Raw genomic sequence first — 25,087 nt, 5'->3', positions numbered from 1 at the left:
TCCAGTTTTTCCAGGTCAGACAATGCAAAAATTGTCTGGACAGTTATAACCCTGGACATGCAGAGACTTTAAAAATGTAAGTGCCAGGGAGAGTCAATTATTAGTACTGGGTTGAGGGCCAACCATCAAAGGACGTGGTGGAGGAGAGAGACCTGGCGATCCCAAGAAGCACAGGAAAAGAGGGGAAGAGGAAGAGGCAAGGCAGAGAAGAGAAGAAAGATAATTAAAGGTGCATCAATGAGCAAGTTACCACTATGGGTGACTGGGGCGCATTCTACTGGAGACCTTCTGAGAGGCTGTGCCGAGCCCACCTCAGAATTGTCCCCCTGGAGAACAGGAGGCCGGGGCATTTATCCACTGGCGACCATCCCCAAATTGTTAGTAGCTGTCCCCAAGTTGGTAACTCCCCCATCCTTCTGGGTTGCCCCCGCTTGCAGGGCAGAGCAAGCTCTGTGCTACCATAGATGCCCTCGGCAGTGAAGAAAAGAGGTCCGGGTGGCTGAAGAGAAGGTGTGCGCTGAGGGGGACTCAGGGCCATGATCATGGGTGTCAAGAGCATCTGTTCCCTGCATGTGGGAGAAAGAGATGATGCACGCGGCTGGACCAAAGTCCAAGCAGGAGCGTGCAAGGCAGAGCTACACACTCCAGGGTTCACTGCATGGCCCCATCTCCTTAAAGGGCCACCAGTGGAGGAAATACACGGCCAGCCTGGGCAGCAGGATGGCCATGTGAGGATAGCAGCTCGCCCTTCAGGTTCAACAAAGCCACAGCCAAGGGAGTAGAGAATCTGAGGGCCAGTCCCATGGGGTGTCCTTTGGGGTCATGCCTGGACTCCCGCAGCCAGGGGCCTCCAGAGGGACTCAGAAATGTGGGACAAATCTGGGACCTCAGAGTGAGCACCGGGCATTATCAAGACCCAGAGCACCACAGAGAGGAGAAAATCATTTTCCTCTTCAGGGTGGCTTAGGGTATGGGTCACACCTCTCTAATCCTCTCAAGGATGAGCACCTCTCTCATCTGGGTTCCCCAGACAGGTAAGAGGAAAACCAGATGAGAGGGCCCCTGGGCTCTAGAGAATAAAATTCCACATGATATGATTCCCAACAGCAAATCCGTGACCTGCTGCTTCTGGGAGAAATTTGCAAACTTTCAACTTTTGAACCTAAACTCATAGTAAGAAAAAAAAATTTTTTTTTTAATGTGTCAATCCAGCATATACACATGTATATAACTGTAAAAAGCTAGTTTCATGTCATCACATAATACGTATCCTTACTACCTGTTTCAGTCTGATATTGCTGTTATATTATGTCATATGACATTATATTTTGTCTTTTAAAATGCTGGTCAAGACTCACTAAATTAATTGTACAACCCACTTTCTGCTTCCAGATTGGTGGCACCCCTCAATTTGATAACACTGAGCTAGCAGATAAGGGACTGGGTACCAAAATAGGAACTCTGGGTGGAGAAAATGAAGCTTGCCTGGGTCCCACCCCACTGTATCTCTGGTGAGCTGTCCAGAAAGATAAGGTTCAAGTTCAGCTGAAGGCAACAGCCTTTTTTAAGGCAAGATTTTTATTAAAGTATAACATATACGGAAAAGGATGCAAACATACTGTGATTGCCCCAGTGAAGCCAGTACCCCAGAGGCTTGCTTGCACCCCATCCCAGTCACTATACCCTCCCCCCAAATCCTGACTCCTAACACCAGATGTTAGTTTCACCTGTTTTAGAACTTTGTAAGTATCGAGTCATGTAGGAGGGACTTTTCTATGTCTGACCTCTGTGCAGTGAACCTAACGGTTCTTCCATGTCCCTGGGTATGAAATTTGTTGAAATTTGCTGAAATTGTTCCTTCTCGTTGCCGTGTACTGGTCACTGTGTGACTAGACCATAATTTGACTTACCAGCTCTGAGCCTTCGATTGTCTCCGGTTTGGGACTGTAAGTACTGCTCTGAGCATTCATCTTTGATATGCGCTCATTTCTATCCAATATTTTCCCATGAGTGGAATTGTTGGGTCACAGAATATGCATATGTTCAGCTTTAGAAAATATTAGCCAGATGTTTTGCAGGCCAATTCTGGAAAAATAAAAATGGTTAGAGGTTCCAATTTTTCTTACTCAATGTCAAAATCATTTGTAGAGAGCCCCATGGGCAGTTAAAAATAAATATTCTTACAGTTGAAATTACTTACTCTACTGAGGAGAAGAATGTCAGTGAGAAAACGGGCCGCCTTGTCAGCCAATATCTAGGCACTTGGGGAAGCCCCAAGGAAACATCTTCCTATTTTGTCACTTTAAAATTGAAACATACCATGTAGGTACACCCAGAAAACTGCAAGTCCCCCTCCCAAAGGTGCCTCCCAGCTCGGGTTTCTAGAAATCCACACCCCATCCCCACCATTTTCAGGCTACGGTGCTGTTTACACTTGTGAAAAAGTTTGTTTTTAAGTAGCCACCTAGAAGCATCAAGATTTGGGGAGGCCACATGAAGGAGTTATTGAGGACATAAGTTCTTGAGTCAGACACAAGTTTTGAAGCTTTAGTCCTAATGGGTGACATTGGGCTCATTATTTCACACCTTGGGTTTTGATTTCTCCATCTGTGAAATGGGCATAATAATGATATCTCATAGGGTCCCAGGGTAGTAAAGAGGATATTCTGAAAAGCATGAACCAGAGTAGCACAGTTCTGGGGGCTTAATTCTCAGTAAACACTAACTGCAGTCAGCATCATCACCATGATTATTCTTACTTGCTAGCTGTCAGAGTCAGGGTGTTCAGAGCTGGGCAGCACTCAAGCTGTGCCCTGAAGACACAGTCTTCCCCCATCTTTTTTCACGCATCCTCGGAGCCTTCACTCTCCACACCCCACCTCTCAACAGTAACAGGAGTGTCCAGGCTACTAGTGCCAGAATCACATCACACGGAGCCTGCTAATCCTCCTGGCTCTCAGATGTGGTTAGCTGGGGATGGGGACGGCAAAAGCTGGGGGGTGACCAAGATGCAAACACAGAGCAGAAAAACTGAGCTGCCTGAAGTTTGCAGCCAGGAGCAAACGGGAAACAAATTAGTTCAACCCCATAATGTAAACCGGCGTTGACAGAGATGCATGGAAGAGCTGTGTAAAGAAACATGCCACAATTTCTCATCCAGTTAGCCAAGGAATCAGTGCCACAGCACACAGGCCATGTAGAAGACACTGCATGCAGGCAGTAGCTCAGGGCCTGGGACTACCTTTAGGACTCTCAGGTGTGGCAGGTGCCAGGGTCAGCTTTGGCGGAGGGGGACTTGCCCTCAGATGTACCTGGTCCATGTGTTTCAGTACCTGAGAGTCCTACACGAGCGCTTGGAATTAGACTTGGAATTTTAGGACGTGGACATAATTTCATCCAGAGACTTTCACACAAGGACTCTGTGAATGTGAGTGCTGTAAGGATGGGGAAACACTGAAGAGGTGGGATCCCAGCTTCAAACAGAGCTAGTCTCATCTGTTTCATATTAGGTTGAATCATATGACATTGTCAATTTTGATGGTCAGAAGCAGTTCATTGATAATTTCATATGGTTTGATATATTCTATTGGTGTTTCATGTAAGTTATCATTTGACCCAAACATTCTGAGGTTAAGTGTATTGGGTGTAGTCCAACCTCCTGACTTTCAGATGGGGGACAGACTGGGTGAGATTCTGCTCCAGCCACCAGCTGCAGGAGGAGGGCAGGGCAATGGGGTTCAGTCTACCTCATCAGCCCCGACCCTAGCAGAGGGCCTGATATACACTGAGCATTGGAGTAGCACATAAAGGAAGCAGGGATCAATTCCATCATGGTTACTTTCCTTATTCATTCATGTATTCATGACCAAGCATTCATTGTACCGTATGTATCAGGTATTTGACTAAGTGCTGGGTTATGGCAATTAAGCAGACACAGAGCAAACTCTACCCAAAGCCATTTCTAGTCCAGTGGGTGAAAGAGACATTAAGCAGATAATTCCTGAGTATTTATTACAAGTGTGATAAGTGGCAGGAAGGAAACAGTGCAAGCAATCCTTGAGTACTTACTAGGTGCGAATCTCCAGGCTGGCCATCATGGAGGGCTGGTAGACAATGTATTGATCATAAGCATTTGGTATCCATCCCTTGGAAGGAGTTTCCTTTCCTCTTCTGCTGAACTCAAGCATGGCCATATGGCTTGTTTTAGCCAATAAAATGTGAGCATGGGTGATCGGCCACTCCCAGGTAGAAAATTCAAACATCTGTGTGTCATGCTTTCTTTTTCTTCTGCCACACTGGTGCTTCATTAGCCAGAGTGAAGGCCATGTGGAACAGAGTCCTAGACCTGCTCACCATGGATGTGAAATGTGAGCAAGAAATAAACATTTATGGTTATAATACCCTAAAAATGTCAGGTTGTTTGCTTCAAGTTGTTTCAGCATAAACTTGCCTAATACAGAAATAAGCACACTTACACTCTAATATGAAACCATGTGTGATTTTCTATGTCCCTCTTCAGTGCCAAGTGCAATGTCTTCCATCCTGACAAGTACTCAGCAAATGATTGTGTACCAATGATTCAACACAGGGTGTGGGGATTGCTGTCAAAGAAGGGCAAGCATGGTGTCCTGGGAGGTCAGTGAAAAGATAGCCCACCTTCAAGTCGAGAATGAGGGTGTCTTAAGCACAGACTGACCCACCCTAAATACTCAATAAATGGTAACTACTGTTATGATCATGCTATGATTCTAGTCCAATTCATGTTTGGGGAGTGGCCTGTAGGCAGGTTGGACCAGAGCATATCATACTGCCCAGGCCCTTTCTTCATACTCCAGGCATCATGGGCAGGAGTGGCCAGGGTCTCACATTCTTAATACCTCATTGCCAGAGAAGTGAAGTACTTCCTTCCCTGCTCAAATTTTTAAAATCCTAGGGAAGACTTCCTATTGGCTTGGTTGGAGTCACGTGTCTGCCCTTGAACCAATCACTGTGGTCTCTGGGTAAGATCCAGCTGAAAGAACTAGCCAAAACTTGGTCCTATGTTATAGGATGATCAGAGGTCAGAGTAATTGCGACAGGCCGGCTCCCCATTTTTATATGTTTAGACAATCACATACTGAGTACCTACTGTATAGAAGACTTTGAACTTGGCACCACAGAGAGATATAGGAAATATAAACGGAGGAGTTTGAGGGTTTGAGGAAGCAGAAGCAAGAAAAAGCTACAGCCTAGATCCTGTCTAGCTTCACTGTATGGACATTCACCGTGATACTCTGCCCTGCCTGGAATATGGCCTACCTCCCAGAAAGCTCTAGTCCCCTCCCAGCAGCTGGCTGTCCCTCCTCCCCCTCCCCTAAGGAGTTAAAAGGCAATGCAGCCTGATCCTGGGCCTGAAAGCAAAGTTGGATGAGAATGAATGGGGCTCTGTAAGGCATCTTGTAGCTCTCTCAACTCTGCTCTGCTCCCATGCACTGTGTGCTTGTGGTTTCTGTCTCCTCTTCTGTTTATAGTGCTGGACAGCTGCTGCATCCCCCAACCCTCACCTTCCCTGGGTGCCCTCGGGGAGACAGAGATGAAGCCATCCAGCTCTAGGGCACATGGCCCAACTTTGTCCAGAGTTGGAGCCTTCACACTGCAGGCACTGCCTCCAGGATGAACTGGATCTAACCAGAGTCCTGAAACTCACCAGCAGGGTAACCTGGGATGTTGGAGCAGCTGGGAATGAGCTAGGCAGGAAGCAGCATAAAATATGTCTGCAGTGGCTTGAAGAAACTGGGGTTCATTTTTCCTTCATAACAAGAAATCCAGCTCTTGTGGTTCAACCATAAAAGACCCAGGAACTCTGAAGCTCTTTGAGCCTCGGCTTCATTTTGCAAGCTGGCCACTGCAGTGCTGGGCAGCACACCTGTGAGCAGATGAAGTGATGAAGGGAAGGATGGGATAAGTCTTGTCTGTCTCTTTTATCAAGAGAGCAAAACCTTTCCCAGAAGCACCAAAAATACTTAGGTCTCATTGGTCAGACCAAAGGCTGTGGACGCTTCTAACTCAAGAGAGCCTGGCAAAACAGGTATTTTGCTTCTCTGGTCCTCATGGTGGAAGCAAGAAATAAAAAAGTGTTGGGAACAACTGGAGGTCAGATAATTAGCCATGTCTGCTCCAGAAGGTTACTTCTCTAAGCTCTGTGTATTAGTTTGCTAGGGCTGCCATAACAAAGTTCCACAAACTGGATGGCTTTAAAAGCAGGAATTTACTGCCTCAAAGTTCCAGAGACTAGAAGTCCGAGATCGAGGTTCCTTCTGAGGGCTGAGAAAGAACCTGTTCCATGCTTCTCCCCAAGTTTCTGATGGGTTGCTGGCCATCTTTGATGTTCCTTCACTTGTAGAAGCATCACCCCTATCTCTCCCTTCATCTTCACAGGATGTCCATTCTCCCTGTGTGCACTTCTGTCTCCGAATTTCTCATTTTTATAAGAACACCAGTCTTATTGGATTAGGGCCCGCCCTAATGATTTCATTTTAACTTGATTACCTCTATAAATACCCTATTTCTAAATGAGGTCACATCTTGTGGTCCTGGGAGCTAGGACTTCAACACATGAATTTGAGGGGAGACACAATTCAGCCCATCACACCCCAGTTTCCTCATCTATAAAAAGAGTACTACTCTCTTTACAGAATTCCTAGCCACACTGTGGCATGGGACTTAAACGGGGTGATCCCCTGAAGGAGCTGGCCCAGAATACACAGCTGCTATGGGGGTGGCTTCCAAGCTCCACTCTGTGGCTGAGGCTGAGGCAAGGTCCTATATAAAAGGAAGGAAGGTGGGGCTGAGGAGACGGCTGATCTCCAGCCTCATCAAGTGTGCCAGTATCCTCAAGATGATAGCCAAGATTGCCAGGTTTCCAGCCCAAAGCTTGTGAGGCAGACATGACTCAAGAACACACTAGCTTGGCACTCATGTTCCAAGATTGCCCCCTCCCACAGCCAGTTAAGGACAGCTGGTCGCCTGAGTCAGTGGGACTTTTGTCTACAATTCAGGGCGGCCCCCAAATACTTGGCAGCCCCACTGGGCATGTGTTTCCAGGGAGGCCGCCTTTAGCAGTTCCAAGGGAAAGGCAAATCAGGGACTTCCCCAGCCTTGCCTGGCAATCCCTTCTCTTCTATGCTGTGATGGAGTTCACCTCTTCTCCCGGGGGTCCCTTCTGATGCCTGCAAGAGCAGGACATACTGCAACCTCGCAGGTTCTGAGGGGCCGCTCTATCTCTCTGCACCATAGTGTATTGAGTAAATTACAAGGTTCTTATCAGTGCTGGGGGCTTTATTGTTCTGCCAGGACATCTCCCTTTGTCAAAAAACACAATAACGTGTCGTAAGTAGTATTTTTTAGGTTTACCATGCAGACAGACTAATTGTATCTTTTAATCTGGGTCAGACTGCTCTTGCTTATTACAAATTGGCTCTGAATCCTAAAAAGAGAGGGGGTAAAATGTGAGGAACATTTGCAAATAATTCAGAGGCAGAATTACCTTCAGATAAACATTATGTCATGTTGGGTTTAAATGCATACCTGGTCCTCAGCCCAGTTATGCTCTGGTTGGCCCAGAGGGATGCTGGGGGACAGAGGGGGGACCCCCATTATGGATCCTGGCCGCTTACATGAACTGTGAACCAGGGCACGCCCCCTCATACGATAGGACATAGAACCATATGTAGCAGGCTGGAAAATAGCCCCCAGAGGCACTGGGTTCTAATTCCTGAAAACAGTAAATGTTACCTTATTTGGAAAAGGGTCTTTCTAGATACAACTAAGGATCTTATCCTAGATTATCCAAATGGCCCCTAAATGAAATCACAAGTATCCTTATAAAAGAGAGGCAGAGGGTGTGATGAGGCCACAAGGCAAGGAATGCTGGTAGCCACCAGAAGCCAGAAGAGGCAAGGAACAGGTTCTCCCCTAGAGCCTCTGGAAGGACCCTGCTGACACCTTGACTTTGGTCCAGTAAGACTGATCTGGGGCTCTGGCATCCAGAACTGTGAGAGAATACATTTCTATTGTTTTAGCAACCAAGTCTGTGGAAATTTGTTATAGCAGCCACAGGGAACTAATACACCAGGGGACTGGTGTCAGTGGCTTCTCTGTGTGCAAGGAGGACCTTCCAAGGCTGAAGAGGCCCCCAAGTGATATGGGAAGTGTCCTAGAAAGGATGGCCATTAGAGGGGCATGCCCTATGTTCTAGCTCCTGTGTCACCACTTTCCCAGTTGCGTGATCCTGGACAAATGCCTAAGTTCTCTGAACCTCAGTTTCTTCATCAGTAAAATGGGATAACCATAGCCCCCTTCACATTGTTGTTTGAGGATTAAATGACATAGCACATGTAAACCACAGCCTGACAATCAATGGAGGTTATCCTTTTTTAAAAAAACATCTGGGACTTCCCTGGCAGTCCAGTGGTTAGGATTCTGTGCTTCCACTGCAGGTGGCACGGGTTCAATCCCTGGTCAGAGAACTAAGATCCCACATGCCACATGGCATGGCCAAAAAAATAAATAAATAATTTTTAAAAATAAATTATTTATTTAAAAATAAATAAATCTTTTGGGGAATTCCCTGGAGGTCCAGTTGTCAGGACTTGGCGCTCTCACTGCCAGGGTCCCAGGTTCCATCCCTGGTGAGGGAACTAAGATCTCACAAAGGAGGTGGTGCAGCCAAAAAATAAAATAAAATAAGAAAGATCTTTTAAAAATTTCTTTCATTTCACCTCTGTTGACTTTCTGGAGCTATTTTCAGAGTGTTCTGAAAGTTCCCTGGGGCACCGTAAACTGTATTCTTATCCTCTGTAAACTCAAAAATTTGCCACACAGTGCCATTTATGCTAAATTCATAGGCTTATATCATTGAGGGCCAATTTCTCCTACTCTCAAAACACTTTACAGAAAGAGTTGATGATAATAAAAACAAACTAGAGCCCAAGTCAGGAAGGAGACCTCTATATTAAGTGGGGAAAGAGGGACATGTTCATCCAATTCACTGATGGAAAGAAAGACTTCATGTGCTTGTGCTTTTTCCAGTTTTTTTCTTGTAGTTGATTTCTAGTCTCATACCTTTGAGGTTGGAAAAGATGCTTGATATGCTGTCATTCTTCTTATATTTATTAAGACTTGTTTTGTGGCTTAATATGTGATTTATCCTGGAGAACTTTTCATGTGCACTTGAAAAGAATGTGTATTCTGCTGTGTTTGAATGGAATATTCTATATATAACTATTAAGGCCATGTGATGTAATGTGTCATTTAAGGTCAATGATTCTTTACTGATTTTCTGTCTGGATGATTTATCCATTGATGAAAGTAGGGTGTTAATGTCTCCTGCTATTATTATATTACTGTCTATTTCTCCCTTCATGTCTGCTAATATTTGCTTTATGTAGTTAGGTGCTCCTATGTTGGGTGAACATGTATTTATAAGTGTTATATCTTCTTGTTGGATTGATCCTTTATCATTTATTTGTCTCTTAACACAGCCTTTGTTTTAAATTTTATTTTGTCTGATATAAGTATTGTTAACCCAGCTTTCTTTTCATTTCCATTTATGTGAAATACTTTTTTCCATCCCCTTAATTTCAGTCTATGTTTGTCTTTAGATATGAAGTGAGTCTCATAGGCAGCATATAGTTGGATCTTGTAATTTTATCCATTCACCCACCCTATGTCTTTTGATTGGAACATTTAACCTATTTACATTTAAAGTAATTATTGATAGGTATGTACTTATTTACTTATTGCCAATTTTCTAATTGTTTTCTTGCTGTTTTTGCAGTTCCTCTCTGTTTCTTTCTTCTTTTCTTGTTCTCTTCCCTTGTGATTTGATGACTTTTCTTTAGTGTTATGTTTGTATTACTTTCTCTCTCTCTTTTTCTTGTTTTTCAGTATAGTTGATTTACAATGTTGTGTTAGTTTCTAGTGTACAGCAAAGAGATTCAGTTATACATACATATATATATATTCTTTTTCATATTCTTTTCATATTCTTTTTTATCTGCTAATCCCAAACTCCTAATTTATCCCTCCCCATCACTTTTCCCTCTTGGCAACCATAAGTTTGTTTTCTCTGTCTGTGAATCTGTTAGTTTTGTAAATAAGTTCATTTGTATCATATTTTAGATTCCACATTTAAGTGATATCATATGGTATTTGTCTTTCTCTGTCTGACTTACTTCACTTAGAAAGATAATCTCTAGGTCCATCCACATTGCTGCAAGTGGCATTATTTCATTCTTTTTATGGTCAAGTAGTAACCCCCATTGTATTCCTTTCTCTTTATTTGTTGTATATTTATTATCTCTTTTTGGTTTGTGGTTACAATGAGGTTCTTATACAACAACTTATGTATATAGCAGTCTATTTTAAATCGATGTCATCAATTTTGAGCTCGTACTAAAAACACTACATTTTTTACTCCCTCACCATGTTTTATATTTTTAATGTCATATTTTACAGCTTTTGTTTTGTATATCCCTTAACTAATTATTGTAGATATAGATTTTTTTCTTTCATAATTTTTATATCTTTAGCTATGGTATTTTTGTTTGTTTGTTTGTCTAAAGAAATCCCTTTAACATTTCTTGTAAAGTCCATTTAGTAGTGATGAACTCTTTTAGCTTTTGCCTGTCTGGGAAACTTTTCTTTTTTCCATTTTTTAACAGCTTTATTGATATAATTCACATGTCACACAATTCATCCACTTAAAGTTTATAGTCCAGTGGTATTTAGTATATTCACAGAGTTGGGCAAACATCTCTACAATCAATCTTAAAATTGATTTTAGATTCAGATTTTTATAATTGATTTTTCGTCATCCCAAAGAGAGGCCCCATATAGCCTATAGCAGTCACTCTCCATTTCCCTTCAAGTCTCCCTAGCTCATGGCAATCACTGATCTGCTTTCTGTCTCTATAGATTTGCCTGTTCTGCATATTTCATGCAAATGGAATCATAAAATTTGTGGCCTTTTATCTTACTTGGGAAACTTTTTATCTTTCCTTCAATCTGAATATTATCCTTGCCAGATAGAGTATTCTTGGTTGTAAGTTTTTTTTTTCCTTTCAACACTTGGAATATGTCATGAAACTCCCCTATGACCTGTAAAGTTTCTACTGAAAAGTCAGCTAGTAGTCTTATGGGGGCTCCGCTATATGTAACTAGTTGTTTTTCTCTTGCTGCTTTTAATATTCTCTCTTTAAGTTTTGACATTTTAATTGAAAATTGTCTTCGTATGGGTCTCTTTGGGTACATCTTGTTTGGAACTCTCTGCTTCCTGAGCTTAGACATCTGTTTCCTTCTCCAGGTTAGGGAATTTTTTAGCCATCATTTCTTCAAATAGGTTTTCCGTCCCTTTCTCTCTCTCTTTTCCTTCTGGGACCCCTATAACGTAAATGTTAGCACAATTCATGTTGTTCTAGAGGCCCCTTAAATTATCCTCATTTTTTAAAATTCTTCTTTCTTTTTGCTGTTCTGATTGGGTGATTTCCACTACCCTGTCTTCCAGATAACTGATCCATTCTTCTGCATCTTCTAAACTGCTGTTAGTTCCCTCTAGCATATTTTTCATTTTTGTTATTGTATTCTTCAGCTCTGATTGATTCTTTCTTTTATTTTCTGTCTCTTCATGGCAGATCTCACTGTGTTCCTCCATTCTTCTCTTGAGTTTGGGAAGCCACCTCTATGACCATTACTTTGAACTATTTATCTGGTAGGTTGCTTTGTTCCACTTCATTTGGTTATTTTCCTGAGGTTTTGTCTTATTCTTTTGTCTGGAACATATGCTTTTGTCTCCTGGTTTTGCCTAATTCTCTGTGTTTGTTTCTATGTATTAGGTAGATTAGCTATTTCTCCTGGTCCTGAAAGAGTGGCTTTATGTAGAAGATGTCCTGAGGGGCCCAATCATGCAGTCCCCTGGTCAGCAGAGCCAGATGTGTGAGCAGTGTTCATCGTGTGGGCCACATGCACCTCCTATTGTTGCTGGGCCACTATTGCTGCAGGTGCACCATTGTGTGGGATGGGCCTCTGGCACGACTGTCTGTAAAGCCCAGCTGTGACTGGTGCAGGTGATCTGGTGTGTAGGGCCAGCCCCTGGGGTGGGATCCGCTTTGGAGGGGCTTCAATGCGGCAAAGGCTACCTGCTCAGTGTGGCAGGGAAGGGGGCCACTTTGGTGGAGCACCAGCTGGAGTGAGTCTTCAGGTAAGTGCTGGGGCAGGGAAATTGATGCTAAGGTAGATAGGGAAAGTAGAAATGACACCCACCAGAGCTAGGCCAGCTAGGTAGAAGGTGAGAAAAAAATGGCACCCACCAGCACATTCTGTACCTGGAGAAAATTCCAACATATCCCTGTCCTTCCAGCACATGCCCTAAAATCAGTCAATGAATCTCTTTCATGTATGACCTCAGCACTTTTCAAATCATCGTTTCTGAGCTGGGACTCAGAGCAAGTGAGTTTTTTTGCATTCTTCCTTTAAGAGCAGAGTCTTGGTTTCCTATGTCCTCCAGCTCTCCCAGTCAAAGCCAGACATTATGGCGGCTTGTCTTCCCAGGGCTGGGTGCTAGGCTGGGGTCTTCCCCAGGCTGGGGTGCCATATGTGGGGTTTGGTTCCCTTGCTTTTCAGGGAGGACTTCTGTGGCTGTGCTAGCTCTCCTGCCTATGGGTTGCCATGCCAGGGGTGGGTCTTGGCCAGACCACATCTTCACCCCTCCTACCTATCTCAATGTGTTTTTTTCTTTATGCCCTTAGTTGTGAAAAAGGTTTTATGCTAGACTTCGGGGCTTTCTCAGATATGATTGTTCTATATGTAGTTGTGGTTTTGGTGTGTCCACAGAGGAGGCAAGCCCAGGGTCTTTCTACTCCACCATCCTGTCTCCCTCTTCTCACAAGGGTGGCATTTACCCTTGGTGTGTTTTCAGGGGTACTCCTGTATTACACACTCCTAAATGCCTTTACTATCAAACCATAAATTTCACCATTAAATATTTATTCCTTTGATGAGTTCAAGCATGGACCTATGGAGAGCAAATATCACCATGAAGCCATTAATACCTTAGTATAATTTGCAATTTAAAACCTGTCAGTGCCTTCCTGATGCTTCAGGATAAGCCATGAAGCATCTTTTCTATGGTCTCCAAATCCTCCATGGCCTGACTTTCCCCTCCTTGCTCTTGTGTCTTTCTTCCAGTTGTTCAGTGGTTGCTCCTGACTTGGGCCTTTGAACAAGCTGCTCTTCCTGATTAGAAAGCTCTTTCTCCTACTGACATCTGAGCTACTGAGGACAGAGGCAGCAGCTCTTCTGCTCATTTCTGTGTCCTCATACGAAACTCAATGCCTGGTGCCTATCTTATGCTGCTAAGTACATACTTGTTGAATAAATGGATGAATGAATAAATGAAACCAGTTCCTGAATGATGGCACTGAGGTCAATGATGACACTGAGTTTTATTTGTTTGATGTGCAGAAGAGTGAAGAATAAATGGCAAGGTTGGAAAAGAGAGAGAGAATGCTGACAGAGAGGCTTTTTAATAAAAATTTGGTTTGAGGACTTCCCTGTGGCGCAGTGGTTAAGAATCCGCCTGCCAATACAGTGGACATGGGTTCGAGCCCTAGGCCAGGAGGATCCCACATGCCGCAGAGCAACTAAGCCCGTGCTCCGCAACTACTGAGCCCATGTGCCACAACTACTGAAGCCCGCGTGCCTAGAGCCTGTGCTCTGCAACGAGAAGCCACCACAATGAGAAGCCTGCACACTGCAACAAAGAATAGCCCCCGCTCACTGCAACCAGAGAAAGCCTGCACGCAGCAAAGAAGACCCAATGCAGCCAAAAATAAATAAATAAATAAATAAATAAATAAATTTTAAAAAAATTTGGTTTGGCTGCATGTAAGAGAAAATAACAATGGTTTAAAAAAGATAGGAAGTTCTGAGGTAAGCTATCCAAGGATGACACAGTGCTCCATGGTTATCAGAAACCAAGCTCCAATATTGGTACTCCACCAATTTTATGAGTGGCTTCAATCTTCAAGGTTGCTTCAAGGTCCAAAAAGGTTGTTAAGGCGCCAGCTATCACATCCAGATTCCAGGCAAGAAAAGGGAGCAAGAGGGTAAATGATATACTATCCAGATGAATAAGCCACTTTTAAGGAGCTGTCCCATAAGTCCCACCCAATAAGTTGTGTCTACATCTCATTGGCCATGCCCACTGGATAATATAATGTTTTAACTAGACAAATTGCCAGCCAAATAAAATTGTGATTCCATTTGGTGAAGAAGAAAGGGAGATTGGATATTGGATAGGCAACCAGCATTCTCAGACACAGGAGCTAATGATTTGGAAGAAGAATCCATTTATTCACTTCACTTATGACTTCACTCACTCATGGAGAAGATATTTAAGACATACTGACCTCCTAGGCTGGATACTGGACAGGGAAAGAGAGGCACGAATATGAAGATAATGGGAGTTGGTCTTCACATCCAAGATGCTCATATTCAAGTAGAGCACAGGCTGATAAGAAGAAGCCCAGAGCCAGAATTAGCAAGTAACTGAGATGAGGGGCATCTAAATGCTATAGGTGTTGGGAGAGACTCTTTTCCTAGAAGTGGCTGGGGGGACGCAAGAGGAAGCTTTGATGAATAGATAAAATTTTGCCAAGTAGGGAAGATTGTTGTAGAGAATACATTTCAGGTGGAAAGAACAGCTCAGGCAAAGACTCAAAGGTTGCAGCATGTACGTACCCAGAGGTGAACAACAGCAGGAGTAAGAACTGGGCGGCGGGAAGTAATCCAGAAAATCGGTACCAGCTTCCTCATGACAAGTACCTGCCCATCGCCCCAGTCTCCTCCAATTTACTCTGGCCCTTTACTACTTAGATAAAATGGTAAAATGCTTTACTGAAAGTATACCTTTGGGGAAGAATTTTCATGAAGCTTTTAAGTGCTGTCTCTATCACTCAAACTTTTAAAATGTTAACATTTGAAAATACCCAGGAGAGGTATACAAAGACACATTTTATTATGGAGATTATACAGGTCACATTTTTGTTTGAACCTTTGAAAGAATTTAGTCTTAAACATTTTCTGATTTTAAAATTTTAAAATCTTTTAACAAAACTTTCGTGTAACACAATACCTTTCATTGTAGAATTTGTTTATAAAAATTCATCCCTTGAAATATTTTGATCTTTTTTAATATTAACCACAGCATTTGTACTATGTTGCTTTCTAAAATACTCATCTTGCTCCCTTTTCTTACCTGGAATCTGGATGTGATAGCTGGAGCCTCAGCAACCATTTTGGAAGATTTTGGATAAAAGTCACATGGGCCTTCTAGCTGTGTCTCCAATAGACAATGAGTCTATTGTTCCACACCTCAGGGCCTTGGTTCACCCTTTCCTCTTGTCTGGAGGATCATCTCCTCCGCCCTTTACCTGGCTGACCCTTTCTCTTCCTTTCTGTCTCAGATCAAAAGTCACTGCCCATAGAGGTTTTCCCCACCATCCTTTCTAATGTTCACTCTGTTTTCTCACTCAGTACACCTTACTCTGTACTTCATAACATTTATTGCAATTTGAGATTTTTTACTTATAAGATTATCTGCTTAATATTTGTCTCCCCCATTAAATCATGAGCTCTGAGAGGCTAGATCTGGCTCTTTTTGTCTATCACTTGGTGAAGCTTAGCACATAAAGGGCATCCAGTGGAAATTCATTGGATTAATTGATATGTGTGTATAGGTGTGTGTGTGTCATAGCTAAAGACTGATAGGGAATTAACGTCCAAGGAAGATAAAAAGTAGCAAAGTAATTAACTGTACTCTTGTACACTTCAATTCTGAAAGTTAATTGGTTATTTGATGAAAGCTTACTACCCTGGTCAGAGATGTTAGCACAGGGAGAGATTTGATGAGCAGTGGCTTCCCAGTTTGAAATGAAAGACATGAAATTCAAGTACATTTATGAAATGCAAACATCACTTAGCAAAGGTCTAGCACCAGGCACAACTTCTTCCTATGTTTTGGGCATAGTCCTGTCATTAATTTGTTGAAACCTTTCCTGTGGGTTGTCTGCTATCATTTGTTTGCTCAGTGAAACCTGGCTTCTAGAATTCCATTAGTTGGGAATTCATGATTACTCAACTCAACCAGGTCAAAGTGTACTCTAGATCCTCTGAAAGGAAAGTTTCCTGAGCAAATGAACCAAAATCACGAATTTTCAAGGATGCGGGTCAATTATCAGGGAAACTGAGGTGCTCTGTAGCAACATAGAGCAATCTACTTGCATACAATTAAAATACTAATTACAAAGCACTATTCACTATTCGTGAAATAGGGGACTGATAGCCATGCTAGGTAATGCTGGGAGCCTTATTTGGGTTAAATGCCTGCCTGCATTTAAATGTAACAACTACAACTACCTTTCCATTAGATTAGAGTGAACGAAAAGGAGGGAAGGAGGCAGGGAGGAACAACAGAAGGGAAGGAGAGAGAGGGATCTGCAGCTGCCATTTCCCTGAGGATTAGTGTACCTTTCATTGGGCTAAATGCTCTACACACCACATCTCTTAATTCTCCAGCCACTCTGAGATAGTGTTATTTTTTCCATTTTACAGATGAGTAAAACTGAAGTTCAGAGAGGTAAAGCCACCTACTCAAAGTTGCAAGACCACACATGCAGGGTGTCAAATCCAGACCACGTCTGACTGGAAGGCACATCCTCCCCCCATCATAATCAGACACCATTTCCAAACCCTATGGCAAAAGACTTAAATGTTTCTGTGTGTGTGTGTGAAATGCCATGTAAACCATAATGAGGAACGTCATTTCCAATGAGGTCAGTTGGAAAACATTTTAAAAGTTCGACAAATCAATGTGGTGAGGTAGTGGAGCAGTGGGAACTTTCTTATGTCTCTGGTGCAAGTATAAGTTGGTAAAATCATTCACGAGTGCAATTTGCTGACATCTAGAAGAGCTGAAGGACTTCCTCACCTGCGTGTATATGCTAGAGAAATTGTTGCCCTTTTGCATAAGGAGACACATACAAGAATATTCATTGTTATAGAGCTTAAAATGCAAAAAAAGAGAGAGAGAACGAAAAAAGAAGAACCCCAAGACACAGTATGGAGAACGAACAAAACAATATTGGGGGAAAAATAGCTGCCAGAGACTATCAACAGTAATATGATTTTTTTTTTTTTTTAAGTTTAGAACCTTATGGGGCTTCCCTGGTGGAGCAGTGGTTGAGAGTCCGCCTGCCGATGCAGGGGACACGGGTTCGTGCCCTGGTCCGGGAGGATCCCACATGCCGCGGAGCAGCTGGGCCCGTGAGCCATGGCCGCTGGGCTTGCGCGTCTGGAGCCTGTGTTCCGCAAAGGGAGAGGCCACAGCGGTGAGAGGCCCACTTACCGCAAAAAACAACAACAACAACAATACAACCTTATGAACACATACAAACGTAGTAAAATTATAAAAACAGGTATGGGGAAATTCAGAGCAGTGATTAGCACTATAGGAAAGGAGGGAAGTAGTATAAACAAGAGGCTTTGACTGCATTTGCAATGCTTCGTTTTTTAAGCTGAGTGTTGTGTACCCCAATGTTTATGAAAATGTTTCTCTGTGGCTTTTTTGCATGCCTAAATGTTTCAGTATAATATAATTTTAAAAGGGGGAGTCAGTGTTTTACTTTCTACAAGAAGTGACACTGGGTTACAGTGAAGGTGAGAGGTGGCCAGACTCTACATGAAACTAGGAAAAGCTTCTAATTTCCCATTGCTTGGCCAGAGATGCCCTGTCACTGGCAGGTGGTCCAGCCAGCACACGGCGACGCCTGCAAGCAGTAAGTGTGGCAACCTCCCAGAATGCCCCACTCGGCCCGCTGCAACGCAGTGTGCATTCCTTGGGAAGTCATGTTTCCTCCAGGTGAAGGATGGGATCGCTCCATCTCTGTCACCTGCACGGAGAAGCAAGTGCTGTAGAGAGACAGATGAGGTCATCTATTATCAAGTAGGCAAAAGAGAGACCTAAGAGGCACCTGCAGCTCACCAGATGTTCTATCAATCATCAGTCAGGAGGATGGGAGCTTATCTCCTCCTCCCTGTCCCCCCCATCCAGCGTCTCCAGGGAAGAATTAGACAAGAGACGGGCTCGTGGACCAGTCCCCTAAAAACCGGCCTGAGGATGGGGTGGAGGCACTTCAGGCAGCCACAGGAGACATTGCTCCTGTGCTGTAAAAATACCCTGGAAGAGAGGAAAACTGGAAGGTTTGTGTACTTGGGACCGTGATGAAGCATGATGAGTATCTCCCCTTGAATCCTTAAAAGAAGACCCAGCCAATACTACATTCTTCTTCTTCTTCCTCTCCTTCTCCTTCTCCTTCTCCTTCTTCTTCATCATCAAATACTACTCTAGGGCTTCCCTGGTGGCGCAGTGGTTGAGAGTCCGCCTGCCGATGCAGGGGACACGGGTTCGTGCCCCGGTCCGGGAAGATCCCACATGCCGCGGAGCGGCTGCGCCCGTGAGCCATGGCCGCTGCGCCTGCACGTCCGGAGCCTGCGCTCCGCAACGGGAGAGGCCACAACAGTGAGAGGCCCGCGTACCACACACACACAAAAAAATACTACTCTAAGCCAGGAACTGTGCTAAGAGTTCCATCAGCAAGTTTTTCATTTACCCCTGGCAACAGCTTTACAAGAAAAGCACTATTAATGTCCGCATGTTCCAGCCGAGGAAACTGAGGCAGAGACAGATAAGAAAACAACCCAAAGTCCCCCAAAGTGGACTCCCACCGATGCGCCATCTCCTTTGCAGCACCATTGGCATGTCAATGATACCCCACTGATTTCCAGCTGGGGAGGTAGACATGGTCCCTCTGCATCCCAAAGCACGCTGGGCAGGGGTGGCACACCCAGAACAGCTGTCTCTGACCACGCCAGGCCCAGAGGCCAAGGTCTTCAAAGCTCAACCTCCAGCACAGGAACCCAGGGTAGCTACACAACTTTCCCCAGAACCCAAAAGGCTTTTCACAACCTTATGAATCCTTGGAGATGAGGAAGGGCGTGGTCATTAGAAGAAACCAGAAGCCTAGAAAGACCTAACCCATTCCCACCGAGCGAAGCCCAACCCCTGTGGTCTCTGGGAACTCCCATCCACCAGCCACTCCTACTTGCTGGCCCCTGGGGAACGAGCATTAGAGAGCAACAAGCCTCACCCCCCAACACACACTGGAAGCCTAGTAACTTCCACATCCACGGTGCTTCACCGTCTGATCTGGAAACCTCTTTTTACACCTCGGAACCTTGGAATGTTCTGTGTCAGTGACTTTGAGAGGCACCCAGAGATGGAAATAGAGCGCCCTGAGGCAACCTGATGCACTTACAGATTTGGCACACAGGCCTTGGGCCATGGAAAGTCCTAATAGTGGAGTTGGAAGCATCCAGTGTGTAGGAGGAGGAACAGATGGGGAGAGGAGATGGCAGCTTTCCTGGCAGAGAAGAAAACTGTGCTGTCAAGACACAAGCCACTTGTCCATGCCCTCCCCTTGCCCCTGAGGATATGAATGAGCAATAAGGTCCCACAGGGAGGAATTACCCTTCACCCTTTCACAGGCTGAGGATGTACTTCAGCTCCACTCTACCCTGTCCGAGCCCCCTCCCTCCCCCTCCCAGAAGCATCCCATCCAAAGCCAGGTTCACTTTCAAAGCCATGTCCATTGTTCTAACCACTGGTTGCCCTGGAAAAATCACACACTTCCCATCCAAGGCAGATGTATTTATCTACTCAGGCTGCCATACAAAATACCACAGGCTGGATGACTTAAAGAAACTTATTTCTCACAGTTCTGGAGGCTGGGAGTCCAAGATGTCAGCAAGTTTGGTTTCTTCTGAGGCCTCTCTCCTTGGCTTGTAGATGCTGTCTTCTCCCTGTGTCCTCACATGGTCTTCCCTTCATTGTGTCTGTGTCCTAATTTTCGTTTCTTGTAAGGACACCTGGCAGATTGGATTAGAGCCCACCCCATGAGCTTACTTCCACTAAATTACCCCTTTAAAGGACCTAGCTCTAAATACAGGCACATTCTGAAGTACTGGGGGTCAGAGCTTCAAAACATGAATTCTGTGGACACGACAGGAGAGAAAACAGATTCAGAGAAATGCAGTGAGTTTATATATGGCATCTGACAAATTTTTCGGTCCATTGGGATCTACCTGGATTTACATTGCTTCTCATTCTTCTCTCTGTTCCCCCCTGCACTCTCTAAATCTAGACATATTAGAGGCTTTCACATTCCTCAAGATATTATATTTTTCTCTTTACAGCTGGAATCAGAGCAAATTTAAAGCATCCCTCTAAGTGCAGGAGATAAGCCCTGGAAAATATTGCTATCACATCCAATATTGGCACAAATTATCTTCTGAGTTGGGCTAAACTACACCAATTCATTAGCTCAGTGAATAGCAACCATCAGTCCTTCTGATGGACTCTTCTCTGAAACTCCTTATTTGATTTCCTTGAATTATCGCCCAAGACAGGCTCAACAAAGGATGCACAAAATATTATGGAATTCCGAAAAGACAGGGTTGAGTCATGCCGGGCCCTGAGCCCCATCAAACTGAAAAACCTGAATTTACAAAACCCGGAGGGAGGGCTGAAGCAGACATGGAGAGGTGAGAGTGGAAAAGAGTAGAGGGAGATCCCGGTTTGTGAGCAAACCCAGTTCATCACAACTGGAGAGACAACGGGAGCCTCACCCTTCCCTGAACCCCATGTCCCGATCATCTTCCAGGAGGAACTGTTCCGAGTGGTCTCCTCCATGGCCCCTGTGGAAAAAGCAGCCAAGAACACCCCCTAACTGATACAGTGGTGAGCAGCTTTCAGCATACACAGCCTCTAAACACAATATGGCATTAGGGGGTTGCACTGGGGAATTGTTTGCATGACTGGAGTCATCATTTTAAAAGCATTTGCCGGGCTTCCCTGGTGGCACAGTGGTTGAGGATCTGCCTGCCGATGCAGGGGACGCAGGTTCGTGCCCCGGTCTGGGAAGATTCCACATGCCGCGGAGCGGCTGGGCCCGTGAGCCATGGCCACTGAGCCTGCGCGTCCGGAGCCTGTGCTCCACAATGGGAGGGGCCACAGCAGTGAGAGGCCCGCGTACCACCAAAAATAAATAAATAAATAAAGTTAATTAAATTAAATAAAAGCATTTGCCAAATTCCCGTGGACAATGCCCAAGATATGATTTTACCAGTGCCCTCCTACCTTGGGTGAAAGCCTCTACATGTGCTGTGGACAGAGCCCACTAACCTGTGGTGCCCTTTGGGTGCACTAGAAAGGCCCCTCTGTGGGAGAATATGGTCTCATCCCACCCCCATATTGCCATGCAGACAAAATGGTGCCCTATCCATTTAGGGGCTGGGGGATGCTGCCCTGGGAAAGGGTACGGGGCTAATGCAGTCCCTAGATCAGTGCCTGGTGCATAGAAAGTACTGTACACTGGGTATTATTTACCCTAAGCTCCATGAGGGTGTCTGTCCTGTTCACCTTTGCCTGATGCAGAGACTGGCAAAGAGCCAGGGCAATTGAAGGAAACGGTAGAGCCCAGGCATAGGGAACTGTCATATTAGCAGCAATTAGGAACCTGGATTTTGCTTCCTAGGACGTAGAATAAGGGAACCATTTATCCCACACTGACCCCCATCTTATACTTTATGACCTTAGAACAAGGGAATTATGCTATGTGTAAAAAAAGCCAATCTCAAAATGTTACATACTAAAGCACTCCATTTACACAGCATTCTCGAAGTGGCAAAAGTGTAAGATGGTTTCATGTACTTTATACATGAAACTGTCACATTTCTGACAATGACCTCCCTCACCCACCCTCCTCAGTGCTTTCATAAGGTAGCATCCAATTCATTGCTCTTCATGCTATGGCCTAATCCAGTGCCTGACCCTAGAGCAGGTATAAATATCAGCCTGTTGAACAAATAAATGAATGAGCATATTGTGAATCCAGGTAAGGAAAGCAGATGGATGGCCAGGAACTGTAAGCAACCTAGACTAGAGGTTTCGAGAAGCCCCGACAATTCGCAAGGTGAACCCAAACGAGAGGCCAGCCAGCATCCCCATGTAGGCTTCCTGCCGAGAATGGTGTGGTTTCAGAGGACCAGGCATCCCCAGCGGCCTGGTAAAACAGGAGAGTGGCTGCCCCTGGCCAGAGGCAGATCATGGCTAGAGGTAGACCCTGAATTTGGGATCCAGAAATGGGCATATTTGCCTAACAGACTGTGCTCTCTGAGAAATGGCTACTCCAGGTGGGCCCTGGGCTCCTTCCGGGTGCCAGTCTGAGCCAGCTCTGTCCCCAGATTTCTCCCACTCTCCCTACGCCCAATCAGCTCCTCCAGGCCCTCCCAGCATGCTGGGCCCAGATGCATTACCCTTCTCCCCACTTGTCAGTGTCTCTTACCTATGGGTGTGTCTAAAATGACACAGCAATGACAGTGGTTTTCAGAGACAACGTGAAGTTGGTCACCTGAAGCAGGGAGTGAAATCTCTGTTTTGAAGAAAATGGAGTTGAAAGCGTTTAACCTCGAATCATAAACAGGAGCAATAAATTAGGGAGAGGCCAGTGAACAGGAAATCACAAGGGAAGAGGCCCATTCCCAGGCCAGAGGAGGACTTTCTTGGGCGATATAATTAGTAACCCTTCATGGAGATGCTGATAACTGGAGCCTGGAGGGCCTGGCGGCTTGAACCACTGTGGGAGGAGAGGGGATGTGGCCCAGAGGGGATGTTCCAATGCTGCCTTCCACGTAGTCCTCTGTCCACTTGTCCCCAGAAGCCCAATCCTAGGCATGGACCTTGCAGGTCAGAGAAATGGACAAAGATCTCAGCAGAAAATGGACATCCTTTTGCAACTCAACAAGGGGTGTACAGGGCAGGCTCTTGAGGGGCTTTCAAAGAGAGGGTATATTTCCAGCACTTGTCCAGTTGCTAATGTGATTTGCAACATTGGGCAATTTACATAAACTTCCCAGCAATGCAACTCTACAGCCGTTCTGAGGGCTTTACTCAATGTACTGGGAGAGACAGAAACGTTGGCCACAAAGCATAACGTCAATCAAGGCAGTTGGCGATAAGGCAGCCCACATCAGTGTGATGTAAGAAGCAGTCTTTGGAAGCACCCTAAGTGTCCCCCTGGACACATGAATGGATAAAGAAGATGTCATATAGATATATGGAATATATATATATGGAATACTACTCAGCCATAGAAAAGAATTGAAATATCGCCATTTGCAGCAACATGGAGGGACCTAGAGATTATCATATTAAGTGAAGGAATTCAGTCAGAGAAAGACAAATAACATATGATATTATTTATATATGGAATATAAGAAATGATACAAATAAGCTTATTTACAAAAGAAAAACAGACTCACAGACATAGGAAACAAAACTTATCGTTACCAAAGGGGAAGGGGAGGACGGTTAAATTAGTTTGGGATTAACAACTAACAAACTACTATATATAAAATAGATAAACAACAAAGACCTACTGTACAGCACAGGGAACTATATTCAATATCTTATAATAACCAATAATGGAAAAATTCTGAAAAAAATATATATGTATATGTGTGTATATACACACATACACGTATAACTGAATCACTTTTCTGTACACCTGAAACTAACACAACATTGTAAATCAACTATACTTCAATTAACAAAAAAAAAGAATAGTCAAACCCAGGTTGCAAACCCAGCTTTACCACTTCTTACTTGATGGACCTTTGGCCAGTTATTTTGCCTCCTGGAGCCCCAGTTTCCCAGATCTAAGAAGGAGGGATCTCATTTCCGAGAAGTTCTGCTAGGCAAGGAAAGCGGAAGAGTGGGAATCACAGGGACAGAAAGGCCCAGGGCATTGTTCTGAAGCTGCTTGTGTGTGAACCGAGATTCTGAGTTTTACATCTAGGCACTCTGTTGAGATTCATGTCATCCAAGAACTCAAAGAAATCTGAAGAAATCATCTGGAGATAAAACCCCAGAGTTTGGACCTGTGTCAGCATTTAAATGTTTGCTGAAAGAATGGGAGGGAAAACAAGAGAATGTGGAGTAAATACAAGAATTCAATCAAGACGGACTCCCTTACCTCTGAATGAGACCCTCAACTGACCCCCTAAAAGGAAAGGAGATTGTACTTATTTGTTTGTTTACTGAATATGCATCAGGCATGGTTCTCAGTGCTTTACCTCAGTGTTTACCTAAGTAAACGAACTTAATATTCCCTTAACTAACCCAGGGAGGTGGTGGTATTATTATCCCCATTTCACAGATGAAGAAACTAAGCTCAGGGGTGAGTGTCTTGCCAGAGGCCACACAACTAAAAGGGGAGCGAATCCAGGCTTCGACCTCAGGCATTTTGGCTCTGGGAAACCATGCTGCTATTCCAGTAAGGAGGCTGACACAGTGCCTGGGGGCTTGAGGGGGCTTGATTACTGGTCCCATCCATTTACATGAGCCAGCTCAGACCAGCTGCCCCTGAGAAGGTGTCCAGAGCCCAAGCAAGGCTGCCCTTGACTTCTGTTTTGAGTCAAGGGGCCCAGTTTAAGGAGTTTACCAGCAAGCCCCCTCAACACTACCATGCCTTCTCTGAGCCTGGGGCTCGATTCTGCAAAGTGTCATTGAGTCTACAGCAGCCGTCCACTTCAAGTCTCCCAGAAAAAGCTCCTACCTGGCTCCTTTCCTCAGGCAGGAATAGCAGATAGGTCTGTCCTTGTGCCAAGTGTGGCCAATCAGTATTGGCTATACCCGCAACACTGGGTGGAAAAGGACTTGGGGTCACACCTGAACTCACCAGGAAGGACACCCTGCTCAGTCACTGATGTCCCCATGGGCACAGAACACAGGTTTCCTGTCACTGGCCTAGCATCTCACTCAACCTCACGGCTGAGGCTCCTAGCCCTCTGCTCTTTCGTCCAACTGGGCTGGATGCCTTCCTTTGGTCACCTACAGGATGTTAAGCCATTATGTCAGCCAGGATGTTACCAA

The 25,087-nt window shown here is 44.6% G+C and overlaps 1 long non-coding RNA gene across 1 annotated transcript in view; it reads right to left on the bottom strand.

Annotated features, from left to right (window-relative positions):
* Window positions 1-5,695: 5,695 nt before the first annotated feature.
* LOC136793043 (uncharacterized) overlaps window positions 5,696-25,087 on the bottom strand; it is a 76,277-nt gene continuing 56,885 nt past the window's right edge. The window contains exon 3 of the long non-coding RNA XR_010837778.1: window positions 5,696-5,905. This is a non-coding gene — a long non-coding RNA (uncharacterized lncRNA). The remainder of the gene's footprint in view (window positions 5,906-25,087) is intronic.

Source organism: Kogia breviceps, chromosome 18, assembly GCF_026419965.1.
Source record: "Kogia breviceps isolate mKogBre1 chromosome 18, mKogBre1 haplotype 1, whole genome shotgun sequence".
Taxonomy (NCBI): domain Eukaryota; kingdom Metazoa; phylum Chordata; class Mammalia; order Artiodactyla; family Physeteridae; genus Kogia; species Kogia breviceps.
Note: the sequence above shows the minus strand (reverse complement) of the source record. Positions and strands in the feature narration are given on the sequence as shown.